The sequence below is a fragment of the Sturnira hondurensis genome, unplaced genomic scaffold, assembly GCF_014824575.4.
Source record: "Sturnira hondurensis isolate 20B ecotype Veracruz unplaced genomic scaffold, ASM1482457v3 Scaffold0007401, whole genome shotgun sequence".
Lineage (NCBI taxonomy): Eukaryota > Metazoa > Chordata > Mammalia > Chiroptera > Phyllostomidae > Sturnira > Sturnira hondurensis.
This window is the reverse complement of record NW_028080032.1, coordinates 2,718,371-2,731,313: the sequence shown is the minus strand read 5'-3', so window position 1 is coordinate 2,731,313 and position 12,943 is coordinate 2,718,371. Positions and strand designations below refer to the sequence as shown.

The window sequence follows — 12,943 nt, the reverse complement described above, 5'->3', positions numbered from 1 at the left end:
TTGCAGTACATGCACTTTAGAGTTTTTATGTGGTTTTAAAAAAATATGATGCAGTCGATGCTTAGAGCCTGAGTCTTGGTAAATACTCACTAAATCTGTAAAGTAAGTGTAGATGATGTTTTATATTCTTCTAAGTTTGTATGTTTAAAATGGAATATTCCTTTCTACAGAGAGTTTGGGATGAACTGGATTTTTTATTTTTCAAATTCCATTATAAAAGAGATAGGTTTCATGGTAAAATATTGCAGGATATTTAAATGTTAGGTTAAAATACAAAGGCCCCCTTTTTATGTTCCTTCAATACAAGATCTTGAGAGCAGATACATTCAAGAGTTCCTTGTCCATATGTGTTTTTGCATATAGTAGTGTTCATGTCTGTGTTCTTAGGTTCATAAGGTTTGTTTTAGCACAATGGGGTCACAGTATACATATTGGTATACAACTTGAGTTTTAGAAAATTAATACTATGACCTGAGAATTTTTCCTGTATCTGTCTGTATACACAGATCCAGGTTCACTTTTTTCTTTTTAGTTGCATAGTCTTGCAGAGTGGGAATGTGTTCTTCTACCTGGGATCTTATTGTAGACATATCCTTACACAGATAATGACCTTCAGAAAAACCCAATTCAGATCTCACAGACATCATTTTTCCGTGTCTCAGTTACCATTTTTTTCTGCCTCTGCCTTTCCATATGCAAGTTGGCTTCCTCTTATCTCTATGTACTTTTGACACCTCCTGGGACTCCCCTAACCCAACCCCATCTTGTAAAGACCTTGACATCTACATTTCAAACAACTAGAAATCCAATGTCAAATCCAGAATCTGCTTGAACAACTTTATAAAGACAATACAAAAGTGCATATTAAAAATGACTTTGTCCATAGATACAATTTGTTGTAAATCTTTTCTTTTCGACACTGTTCTGTGAAAGGTCAAACTGTTCCTTATAATTATAGTTCATCCGAGGGCATTATATTGTTAATCAGGAAAAGATCATTCTGTTTAATTTTAGATTTCAGATCACCACGTTATTCAACTGCTGCTGAATTGTTTTGATAGGTTAAGAATTACAGGTCAGCAGCTTTGTAGAGAGGATGTATAAACCCTGTAGGTTGGGTATAGCAGTAATATATCTGATTTAACGATGATGTCTTCATCATCCATTTAGAAACTAATGTCACAGATTTATTAATGTGTCTTTCGGTTTAAAAATTATATAATCTGATTTTGAAGTCCAAAGGGCTGTTTCTTTCTGTGACATTTTAAGGTTCTTTACATTGATTTTTTTCTCTGGTCTGTGTCTGCTTGCTTCACAGAGGCCGGCGCTGCGATCGTGACTAAGCAGACATCACTTGCAGTTGGTCCAGAGCTGTCTGGTGAGTATTCTGCACCCTGTGGTCAAGACTTGCTAGCTGCGGGGTTCTAGAACTTTCAGTCTGTAAAATGAACCCCTTCATTCATTATGATATCCCAGGTGATATGCCTCTCAAAGCTGATTCACAGACATTTTCTTTCATGTGATAGGGCATTGGTTTCCTGGCATTTATTAGATTTGAGTTCATTCATTCCACCAACCTCGGGCACTTCACCTTTTACCAGATTTTCTACTCGTCATCTGTGGTAATCTTGCCTGCATTTAGTAAGCATCAGGTATTATTTATGTTACTATTCTCTGCAGTTCTTCCCGAGAAGAAATGTGTGACCTGCTTTCAATCCTGTGCAGAATTAGTTTGAGAAACAGGAATATCTTCATATGGGCAATTTTTATTTATAAACTATAACTTGCCAATGCTTTATGAGAGCCAGAATCCTAGTTAATATGAGAGCTTGTTCTTGTCTGACCCTTAATCAAATTGCTATTTTACTAATTGCTGCTGTAAGCAAATACATTGGACAATGTCTTATGTCTTAATTCAAGGGACAAGCAGTCATCACGTGAAAAAGACAACCAGCAACTTCCCTGTGCATCCCAACAGGGGAGCTCCAGGCCTCAGGCATTTAAAATCAGTGCTGTTTTCTTTGCCGTGTGCATATCACGTCAGACACACTGTCATCTTCTGCCAGGGCCCGGGGCTGATTGTCTTGCGACTCTTCTTTGAGGGGCAGAAAGAATCACACTGCTCTCAGTGATCAGTATTTAATAATGACACAAGAATACTGAGAAAGCAGATTTATTATCCAATGCTCCTACCTACTTTTTAGTCAAGTGTACTATATTTTCCCTAGGATGATTCATAGACCATATTTTAGCAGGCGAAACAGAGTTAGGGGTGGGGGGCAGGGAGCTGAATAATTCTTTAGGGACTTTAAGTCAACATAGATGTTGACATCTCCTTTTTAGTCTTCTTTATTACATTTCTCTGGACTACCCACTTTCTCTACATAATAGTTGTATTATCCTTACAAATAGGTCGTTTTTAATCAGCTGTGTTACATAAATGATTCCTATTAAGAATTGTTTGCTTAATGAAAATAAGCACTTGAGTCAAGAGTCCCCCCCCACCCACAAACAAAAACCAAAACCAGCACTTAGAAGTTATTTGTGAAATATTTTAAGTGCCATGGAGACATTTCTCTGTATGAAGTGGTATAAGTGCCACGCATTTGACTATGCAAAGCTTTTGGGTGGATTGGGTCCTGGGACAGCTAACAGGGTGTGGGCTTCTCTTCCATTCTCATAGCAGGTGGGACTCGTTTGGACCTGGTGCCCCACATGTTACCAGGTTGTTGACTGCCATTTTTGTGTTAGTCTTAGCTTCCTCCCAAAGAGAGAATTCTCCTATCTTTCTCTCCATCTTCTCCTACAAATGAAAACATTCTACTCTAGCAACACTATGTTGTTGGATATCATGTATATTGAGGGGGTTTTTAATATTGAACTGAAATCTGATTCTTTTGTAATGTCTTCTCATACTCAAAATTGGAAACACCTAGACCAGAGAACTTGAACTTTTCTGGTCATGTCATGAACACTTGCTTTATTTCCCATGATTTGAACAGTAGACTGTATATTAGTTCCAAATGGCTTATTTTTAGGACTATTATATCTACAATGACTATTATGTATGTAATAGACATTCAGAATACATTTTAATCCCTATAATGTGAAAAGGTGTATTTTAGATTTTGCTTATTTATGTTATATTCAACTTAGCTTTTTATCGGTGTTAGGCAATAAACTCCTTAAATAAAAAATATTTATATAGAGTATAAAATGACTATTTGGGGATGAATTATCCTCACTCTTACATTTCAGCTTCAGAATAACTCTTGGTTAAGAGGAATTTACTAATCTGGTCAAACCAAAGGCTGTCTTCAAATCATGAAAAGAAAGAAAACAACCCTTGATAACTTCCTGTAGTATTCAAATTTGGAAGATATATTACTCCTAACAAATTTACATAATGTTGGCGGTGCTTTCTTCCTTTCTGAATGATTTTTGAATTGTTTCTGCTAAGTATTGATTATGTACAGAATGTATAACATTACTGTCAGGTACGACGCTCACCCAACTTTAATGTTGATTGCTCTTACTCCCTCTGCTTTGGAGCCTCACATACCACCAGCCTGATGACCGTCACACCTGGAGATGATATGATATATGTTGTGCCGGCGCTAGCGCCATTTTTCTAGATCTCAGAACTGCATTTAGGGCTACTGCGGTGACCTTTGGGAACAAAGATGCTGCTTACTAAACTGTGGGTGGTGCAGTTATTTTAAACGGTGTTGTGTTCTAGAAGCTCTTCTCCATGGAACAACAACAGTTAGGCTCCTTGTCTTCTTAGAGCCCATTCGTGCACCATGTGTCTTGGGTGGAGCTCCCCAGAAGCAGACCTGAGATGAGGATTTCTGCACGAGTGTTTTATTAAGGCAGGGCTCCCAGGAGAAATGAGTGGGTTGGGGAAAGAAAGGGAAAGGGGAAAATCCAAGCAGAGGGATGATTTGAGCAAAATCTCTGCCTTAGGCTGATCCCTGGGGGAGCTCTGGTGCATAATTGTTCCTGAGAGTGTTTCTGCTGCTCAAGGCAAGGGAGTGAGTTTTCCCTTCCTGCTTCAGTCATTGGCTGTGGGCTGCTGGCAGTGGGGCTGTAAACTTGGGAGCCCAGACTCTTGGCATCTGCAGGGGGAAGCAGCTCTCATTGTTGAAGGATCTTCCTCTTAAGAAACTTGCCAGTGCCATCTCTTTGAAGCTTACAAAAGCTGGGAGACGGGCATGCAGGGCAGTTACAAGGGACCCAGTGGCATCTGGGCAGGACACATGGTAGGTAGCCACATGCCATTTCACTCACTTCCTCATCCCTACAGGCAAATTTTCATCCCTTAGACCATTTCTCAGTGCAAGTCAAGCACTCTCAGAAGCTACATAAATTTATTTTCTTCACTCGAGAAGGTAATGAGCTACTGCTTCATATATCTAAGTCCTAAAGTGCTTGCAGTTTGAGATACCTAGTTAATTTTCAGCAAATCATATTTCTATATATATTGGAGTTAAAAATCAAATCTTAAATTTCAAAGTTTTCTTTATATGAATGTCATCATGGGTAATTATTTCAGTGCTCTAAAAAAAAGGCAAGGGCATTGTTTGATTGGCAATTATTCTTGCTAGAAACATTTCTGAGCGTATATACTCACTCTATTATTTTTTCATTCTCATCTCTTTTAACAATCCTTTAGAATTTTATTTTCTAATACTTTACCTTTGCCTTGAAAGTATTTTTTTCCACAAACTTTTTAGGTAAGTACATGATGTTTCTTTGGGTACCTGTAGAAATATCACGTGAGCCGCGTGTGCAATTAAAAATTTTCTTCTAGTCTCATTAAAAAGATAAAAAAAGTGGGTTGTTCTGGCATCCTGAGCTGGAGGCTGGGAAGTCTAAGATCACAGTTGAAATTAATGTTAATAATATATTTAGCCTAGCATGCCAAATTATTATCATTTCATTATTAATGAGATTTTACATTTTTCCTTCTGCATCTTTCTGGTGTACATTTCATATTTACAAAAGGTCTCAGTTCAGAACAACCATATTCCAGGTGCTCAGAAACCACAGTTGGCTCCTGGCACTGTACTGGGCAGTGCAGTTTCAGAATGTTACAGTGAAACTCTGGTGAGAAGCTTGCTTCCTCTGAGATAATATGTTTTGAAGTCAGCACTCCTGAATCTCCCAGCTTAGTGACTCCACTCAGTGGAGAAATGAGGCAGCACTGTTGTCCAAAGAACGTGAGCTTATCTATCCTTGATGAGCCATCGCTGCTTGTATTTTGAACTTAATATCCCAAAGGCATGAATTATGATGAAAATGGTTGGGTTTGGCAGCTGAGATGTCACTGGTAACCTTCCAGATTGCAGAATTCTAGGGTCACTTTTTAGAGGAAAATGGATCCTCAGTGAAGGGTAAATATGGAAAGATTTTAAAGAGGAAAGGAGGGCATCTTAATAGAGAAAAAATATATCGATATAATGTGTGTTGGGGAGAAGGTTCTAGAAGAGTTGGGGTACTTGCATAGGGTGGGAAATGCACAGTAAGAAAGGTAGTTAGTAGTTAGATTGATACCAGGTTCAAAGACTTGGATTTTGTAGTGTATGTAGTGAAGTATCATCATGATCCAGTTACATGTTGGGGTCTATTTCAATTATTAATTATTGTGGAAGAAATCATTCCAAACTGCAGTGACTTGAAACAACAGCACTCACCTTTTCACCTCTCACTTTTTCTGTGGGAGGTGGGACTGACACCAGGACTTCTGAAAGATAATTTGCTTTATAGTTGCTAAGGCAGCGTTCTGCCAAATCCTTTTCTTCTGGTTTTTATAGGAAGAGCTTCATCCTTTGCCAGAATCCTGTCTTTGCCTCAGCTTGGGCCCTGATACGAGGCACATAGTGAGCTTTCACTTGCTTTCCTTTCCCTCTTTTTGAACTGGGCATCTTTCCTTTTGCAAAGTCAACTAGAAAAGATTAAAGTGCCAGCAGCATAAGAGCTTAGAGATGAAGTGTATTGAATTCTGGAACTTATTTACTATAAAATACATTTCTAAAAGAGTTGATGAATAGATAAAGGAATGGATACAGGGTTAGATATGCAAAAAAGCAAAGTGGTAGGGATATGACTTGTTTACTGTAAAAAATCAGTTTTATGTTTAAAATAAGATGTTAGAGAAAGAAAGCATTAATCATAAAATTTTAGTGAAATATATTAAGGGGTAAATGTCAGCTTTCTATTCTAGCAGATGCTCAAGGCTTGTGCTATTTTTTTAGTCCAAAAAATGTTTCAACACAAACTTTTAATAGTATGTATTAGTGATTATTTTTTTCCTGCTGTTTCCCAAAAGATTTGAAGAAACTAGCAAAGGATTAACAGTCCAATATAGAACATTTTAGCTGTCATGCTTATATTTCTTAGCTTCTTCAACTGGGCTTTTCACATGTAGCTGGTGAGGATGCTAGTGTTGAAGTCATTACGCTATTAAAATGTCTTTGTGTGTCATTTCCCAGGGGCCCTTGTGATTGTGACAGCAAGGACTTCTTATTCCAAAGACAGAATTCTGTATCCCCTCCTGTTTCATACTCTCCCGTTTTGAACTGGGCATCCTGAATCTTTTCCAGACCTAAAATAGGGATTTTTTCATCCCACAGTGGAAATGTTTGCTTTGTTTTTGGTCTGTTTCTGGAAAGAGGAAGGAAAAAAAAATAAACAAGTTCAACTTAGCTCTCTGTTTTATTTTATTTTATTTTATTTATCAATCAGATATCAAAAGCTGGTGGACACTGTTGCATTTGAAAAGTTCTTACGTGTTTCTTGGCAGTGAAAAGAGGAGCAAGCATCTTGTCTCCCTGTCCTCAGGTGGGGAGGCACAGCTTGCTGAGGCCTGGTGACTAAAATTAACGCTCACAGGAGAGAGACTAGCCAGTGCCCTGGGGCCATAACCACCTTGCAGATCAGCTGCTTCATTCCTTGCCATAGTTTGTGGCCTGTGGGAGCATTGAATGGCATAAAGGCAGGAAGAAAGCAGTTTGAAAAGGACCCCAGTGCCCGTGCCAGTGAAAGTGCTGGTGTGATCTACTGACCCTTCCCATGTGGCCGGAGGACGTGTGGATCTATAGGAGCACACAGGTAGCTGACAGAAAGCAAGAGCCATCACTAAGCAGCAAGAAACCAATGCCACAATAGTGTTTTCATATTCCTTGGATGATAATATGGTAGCCTAGACTTCGGTTATTTTCTCATTGGAGATAGGTTAAAGAGACCTTGTTGAGCTAGCAGAAAAATAGAAGTTAAACGCACTTGCTCAAGCAATTAGAAGTTTCCTGAAAAACTGATGATGTCACTAATGACTTCTGGGTTTTCCCATTGGGAAAAGGAGCGCAGGATCAGCTGTTTCATGGCTTCTGGGAAGTATTTACAAGAAGATGGTGCATATATAGGATCTCTCTTGTTGTGAATAATCAGTATGTTCACTCCCATTTTCCTTTCCCGTGGAAGTTCGTGAGGCTCAGGACTAATTTACAATTAACTTGCCTCTTTGCTTCACTTCTGTGGCCTTCTCCTCCTTTTTCTGTACAGATGTTCAGCGTCTGCAAAGGGCTGGCAGTGAGCGACTCCAGGTACCATGTAGTCCTCACTTTAAGGACCTTCTCCTACTTAGGATGCTGGGCCCCTTAGGACTTTGCAAAGTGCCATTTCTGAGGATTCTAGGTTACGCACACACACTGCTCTTCTGTTAGGAAGACCGTCCCTGTTTGGAGCCACCTCCCCATCACGTGTTCAGGCTACTTCTACTTTTCCCTCCACCCATGTTCACCGGCACCCTCACCTCCCCTGTTCGTTTTTGCCATTTCCAGGGTCTCCAGTCTTCCTTAAAAACCCAGGCAGCTTTGCCTGCTGTGTCTTTTCTTCTAAGTTATGCTTTAAAAAAAATTGAAATGAAATTCACATAAAAATTAACCACATAAAATGAAGAATGCACATTAGCAGTCTTATGCAACCACCACCTCTGTCTAGTTCCAAAATATTTTCCTCATCCACGCCGAAAATCCCATGCTGGTTTAGCAGTTGCTCTCCTCTGTCTCCATCCCCGGCCCCTGGCAACTACCAGTCTGCCTTCTGATGCTACAGATTTACTTCATTGGGCTATTTCATATAAATGGAATCATACAACATGTGGCCTTTTGTGTCTGGCTTCTTTCACTAGGCATAATGTTTTAAAGATTCGTCCATGTTATAGCATGTTTCAACACTTCACTTCTTTTTATAGATGAATAATAATGTCCATTGTATGTATATCCCACAGTTTGTTTACCATTCATTCATTAATGGACGTCTGGGCCATTTCCATCTTTTGGCTGTCATGAACAGTGCTGCTGTGAACCTGTGTGTACCTGCATTTGAGTCCTTTACATTTGTTTTGGGTGAGTTCCTAGGAATGGAGTCACTGGGTTATATAGTAATTCTGTTTAATTTTTTTTTGAAGAACTGCAAAACTGTTTTCCACTGTAGCTGTACCATTTTTCATTCCCATGAGCAATGTGTGAGAGTTCTAATTTCTCCACATTCTTGCCAACACTTTTCTTTTTCTTTTTTTTATTGTAGCCTTCCTACTGGGTATGAAATGATATCACACATGCCTTTGATTGCATTTCCTGATGACTAAGGATCTTGCTTATCTGTTCATGTGGTTGTGGACATTTGTATACTTTCTTCGCTGTGATGTATACTTAAGTCCTTTCCCCACTTTTTTCAAAGTGGGTTAATTGCCTTTTTGTGTTAAATTGTAAAAGTTCCTTATATGTTCTTGATACTTGATTTTTATCAGACATACAACTCGCATTCTGTAGGTTTCTTTTCACTTTCTTGACAATGTCCTTTAATGCACAAAAGTTTTTAATTTTGAACTTATGTATATTTTTGTTATTGTTGCTCTTGCTTTCATCGTCATTTACCAAACCCGAGGTTATGAAGATTTACCCCTTTGTTTACTTCTAAGAGTTTTGTGGGTTTAAGCTCTTACACTTATGTCGTTCACCCACTTGGCATTAATTTCCGAATATGGTATGAAGTAGGGGTCCAACTTCATTCTTTTGCATGTGGTTATCCGGTTGTCCCAGCACCGTTTATTATAGAAACAGCTCTTTTCCCAGTGAATGATCTTGGCATTCTGGTAAGTTAACTATGAGGCATCCGTTTATTTCTTGACTTTCTGCTTCACGCGCTTGATGCCAGTGCCACATTGTTTGTATTCCTGTGTCTCTGTAGTACGTTTTGAAATCATGAAATGTGGGTCTTTCAGCTTAGTTCTTCTTTTCCAATATTTTTGCTTATTCGGGGCTCCTCTTCCTTTTGTTCTTATCATCTTTTTGCCCTGTGGTGATTCTTGAGCTGTGGTCTTGCGCCTCGGGAAAAACCAACACAATGGATAGTCATATGGTTGTATGGGGATTTCTTAGGGGTGCGCCAGAACCCAAAGGCTTCTCTTCATCAAGGTCACTCCCTAGGAACCTTTACAAGAACTGTGTTTGTGCTATTCAAAACAAAGCCCAGGTTTTAGGCTTTGGGGTTGAAGCTGCTTGTTAGGATTCCAAGGATCGAATCCTTGGAATTTGGAAATTAGGATTCCAATTTCGCCATTCAGAAAAGAGCAGCTGTGATCTTCCCATTTGCTGTGACAACAGGTACTGTTCTCTGGTGTATGCATATTTTCAATTGTCTTTAATCATATAGACAATCTTATAAAACCCTTTCTTATGTATAGGAAAGCTGTGGTATAGGCATCAAAGTTAGGAAGAAGCCGGAAAGTGGTAAGACAGCAAGGAGGAGGCAGGTGGTTTTGCCGGGATCAGCTGGGATGACTCACATTTGTTTCCAGTGTGTTCAGCCTCTGGCCTGTTCCTTTGAGAGTAGCGGGGACTCTGTGGGACTTTCCTTTTGGAAATAACTCTTATCTTTGAACCTTCAGCAACTGTTCCTGAAGCATTTCCAGATAACCCTCAAAGCTCCCATCTAATAGAATCTGAAAGATTGTCCTTGGGAGGGGGCAGAGAAAGCTGCTTTAACCCCAGACCCTTGACAACAGAAAGAAACCTGTGTGTTTCTCCTGATCATCATTAGGATAGACTTAGAAGCAGCTATATATATATATATGTGTGTTTCTGTATGTACTTGGATTAAACATGAGCAGTGAGCGAAAAGCTGAAATAATCATATGGGAACTACTTGGTTTGGATTAAACAAGGAAGCAAGAAACTGGTTATATTCGAAGATCCAGGGCCATTTCTGGGGGGTGCAGGAGGTCACTTCTGGGCCCATACAGGGCCCCCTGCAGATGAGACATGTGCTTTCCTTACATTGCCAAATAGGTTAGAAGTTTGGAGGAGGCACATAGAGTAGGACTCCTTAGACCTTCACTGAAAAGACTGGGGTAGAGACCCTGGGTAGAAGGCATGGAGGGAGCCCTTGCCTGAGAGAACTCTGTGCCACAGATCTTCAAAGGGCAGCAGCTGTTTTCAGGTCTAACTCAGGACTCACCTCTGATCGTGGTCAGAATAACTGGGTCTTCAGGGTTTGGCAGGAACTCAGAGAATTGCTTTGGGGATACTGTTCTGATCTGATGAAAATAAGCAAACCACCAATACCAGCAACACTTCATGCACTTAGTGTCTGCCACATAATGAGTGTTCAATTAACAATAGTCATTCTTTTTACTAAATATACCAAAGCCGTGTGCCGAATGGATGTAGAGCAGCTCTTTGCCAGGACTTGCAGATTACAGCCTGCTGTCTGTTGTATGCACTGTGAGGCTTCGTTACCCAGTGGGAGCAGAAGGACCGGTGCAAGTGAAGTCCTGTGAGACAGGTTCAACAAGGAGCTCCCCTACTCGGACGTGTGCTTTCAGATCATTTCTGAGGGTGACTGTCTGCCATTTTCAGCCACTAAAAAAGACTCAGAAATTCTGCAAACAAAGGAAGGATTTTATAGTGCTGTGTAAGCAGCAAAAGGACACTTTTCCTGTATGTACTCATTGCCTTTTGGGGAGGTTACCAAACAGTAAGGAAGGCCAGGAACCAAGCACACACTTCAGGAAGATGTAGTGAATGTTAATGCGATTCCTGCTCAGGATGGCATTGGACATAAAAGTTTTACATTTTCATTTTATTTTATATTTCCCCCCAAAAGTGTTGAGCTCATTTTTTTTACTTTATTTAGTATTTTAATACACTAAAAAATTATTTACGACAAATCTGAATTCTTTGTGTTTAAAGTGTTTTTGAAGAAAACATTTCTCTTAAGAAACAAATGATCAGAGTGATTATTAGGGAAAAAAGCTAGGAAACTTACTGCATATTTTTTTCACAGGCAGTTTATTAGCTACAGCTGCCATAACAAAATATCACAGACTGTGTGGTTTCAACAAGAAAAATTATTTTTTCGCAGTTCTGGAAGCTGGAAGTCCAAGATCAAGGTGTCATTGTAACTGAATGCAGGTCCAGCTGCCCACCACTACAAAAGCCAGTACTCAAGAGGCAGGCGCTGATGTAAAGGAAAGTGGTTTATTTGCAGATGCTGGCCATCTGGATGATGGGGGACTCATGTCTCAAAGCCCATCTCCTGGAAGATGAGGGATTTATGTCACAAAACCCAACTCCACCTCTCAGTGGAGGCAGAGGTTTTTATAAGGAGGGAGAAGGGAATAGAACAGAGAGATCAAGGGAGGGAGCTGCAAAGTTCTCTACATGCAGACCAGCACAGTCCATTCCAGTAAGGTAAGCGATGGTTAGTGTGCGTCATCCTGGTTTAGTCATCCTGGCTTCACCTCATCCTGGCTTTATGTCATCCTGGCTCCACGGTTGAAGGTCTGCAAATCTCCTGGAGCTGGGATGCTTGAATGTCGGGCTCTGTATCTTTTTAAGTTGGTTACTAGGATTCTTATACAAACATGCTATTCATTTACAAGCTATTTATATTAGTCAGAGTTAGCACTTGCAGAAACAATGTCAAAAGAATGGCTAGGTGGGTTACAGTTTTCTGTTACAATTTTCCACTGTTACATCACATGGTTAGTGTCTACCATGAATCAGCAAAAAAGCAGTGAACAAGATACATCTCTGATTTTATGGTTTTGCCTAAGGTTTTTCTCCTTGGCTTGCAGATGACACTTTCTTACTGTATTCTCACATGGTCTCTACTCTTTGCACACACATCCCTGGTGTCTCTTCTTACAGTGACACCAGTCCGATTGGATGAAGGCTCACCCTAAGAGACTCATTCTAATTTAATACTCTCTTTAAAGGCCCTGTCTCCAAATAAAATCACATTCTAAATCACATTCTAAAGTACTGGGGGTTAAGGCTTTAACATAAAAATTTTGAGGGAGACACAATTCAGCTTATAACAGGCAGCATAGGGGTAAAGGAGAAAAGAAAGTAGGAAGTAACCCAGAAAGGTGGATCAAAGGTCTGAGCCACAAGGAATGAGGAAAAGTTGTAGGGGAGGAATCTGTATACTGCTAATGGGAAAGAAACAATTTCTTAGCTTTTGTATCACTTAGCTTTTGCTGCATAATGACTGTCCCCGAAATGTAGTGGCTTAAAACCACAATCATTTATTTAGCTCACAGCTTAAGTGGGTTGGCCATTTGGGCTTGGCCTCATATAAGTCCTGTTGATCTCCATTAGACTCACCTATGTGTCTCTGTTCAAGGGCTGAGCATATTTGTGGCTGGATCATTTAGAACGGTCTTAGCTGAGATGGCTCATCTCCGCATGTTTCTCTAGACTTCCAGCAGGCTAGTTTGGGCTTACTGACATAGTAGTAACTACGTGTGGAGAGATAGAGCAAGAGAGCAGAAGTACCCACCATCATTTCTGCCATATTCTATTGACCAGGGCAAGTCACAGGCCCAGACTCAAGAGGTGAGGAAATAGACCATTTCAGATGAATGGCTTTGAGA

General features: G+C 39.9%; 1 protein-coding gene across 3 annotated transcripts in view; it reads left to right on the top strand.

The window, feature by feature from the left end:
• Window positions 1–12,943, top strand: part of PLCB4 (phospholipase C beta 4) — a 386,228-nt gene that overhangs the window by 142,813 nt on the left and 230,472 nt on the right. For all 3 annotated transcript variants that reach the window (XM_037051657.1, XM_037051659.1, XM_037051658.1), the window contains exon 2: window positions 1,319–1,378. The gene's annotated coding sequence lies outside the window, so the exon portion shown is untranslated. The remainder of the gene's footprint in view (window positions 1–1,318; window positions 1,379–12,943) is intronic.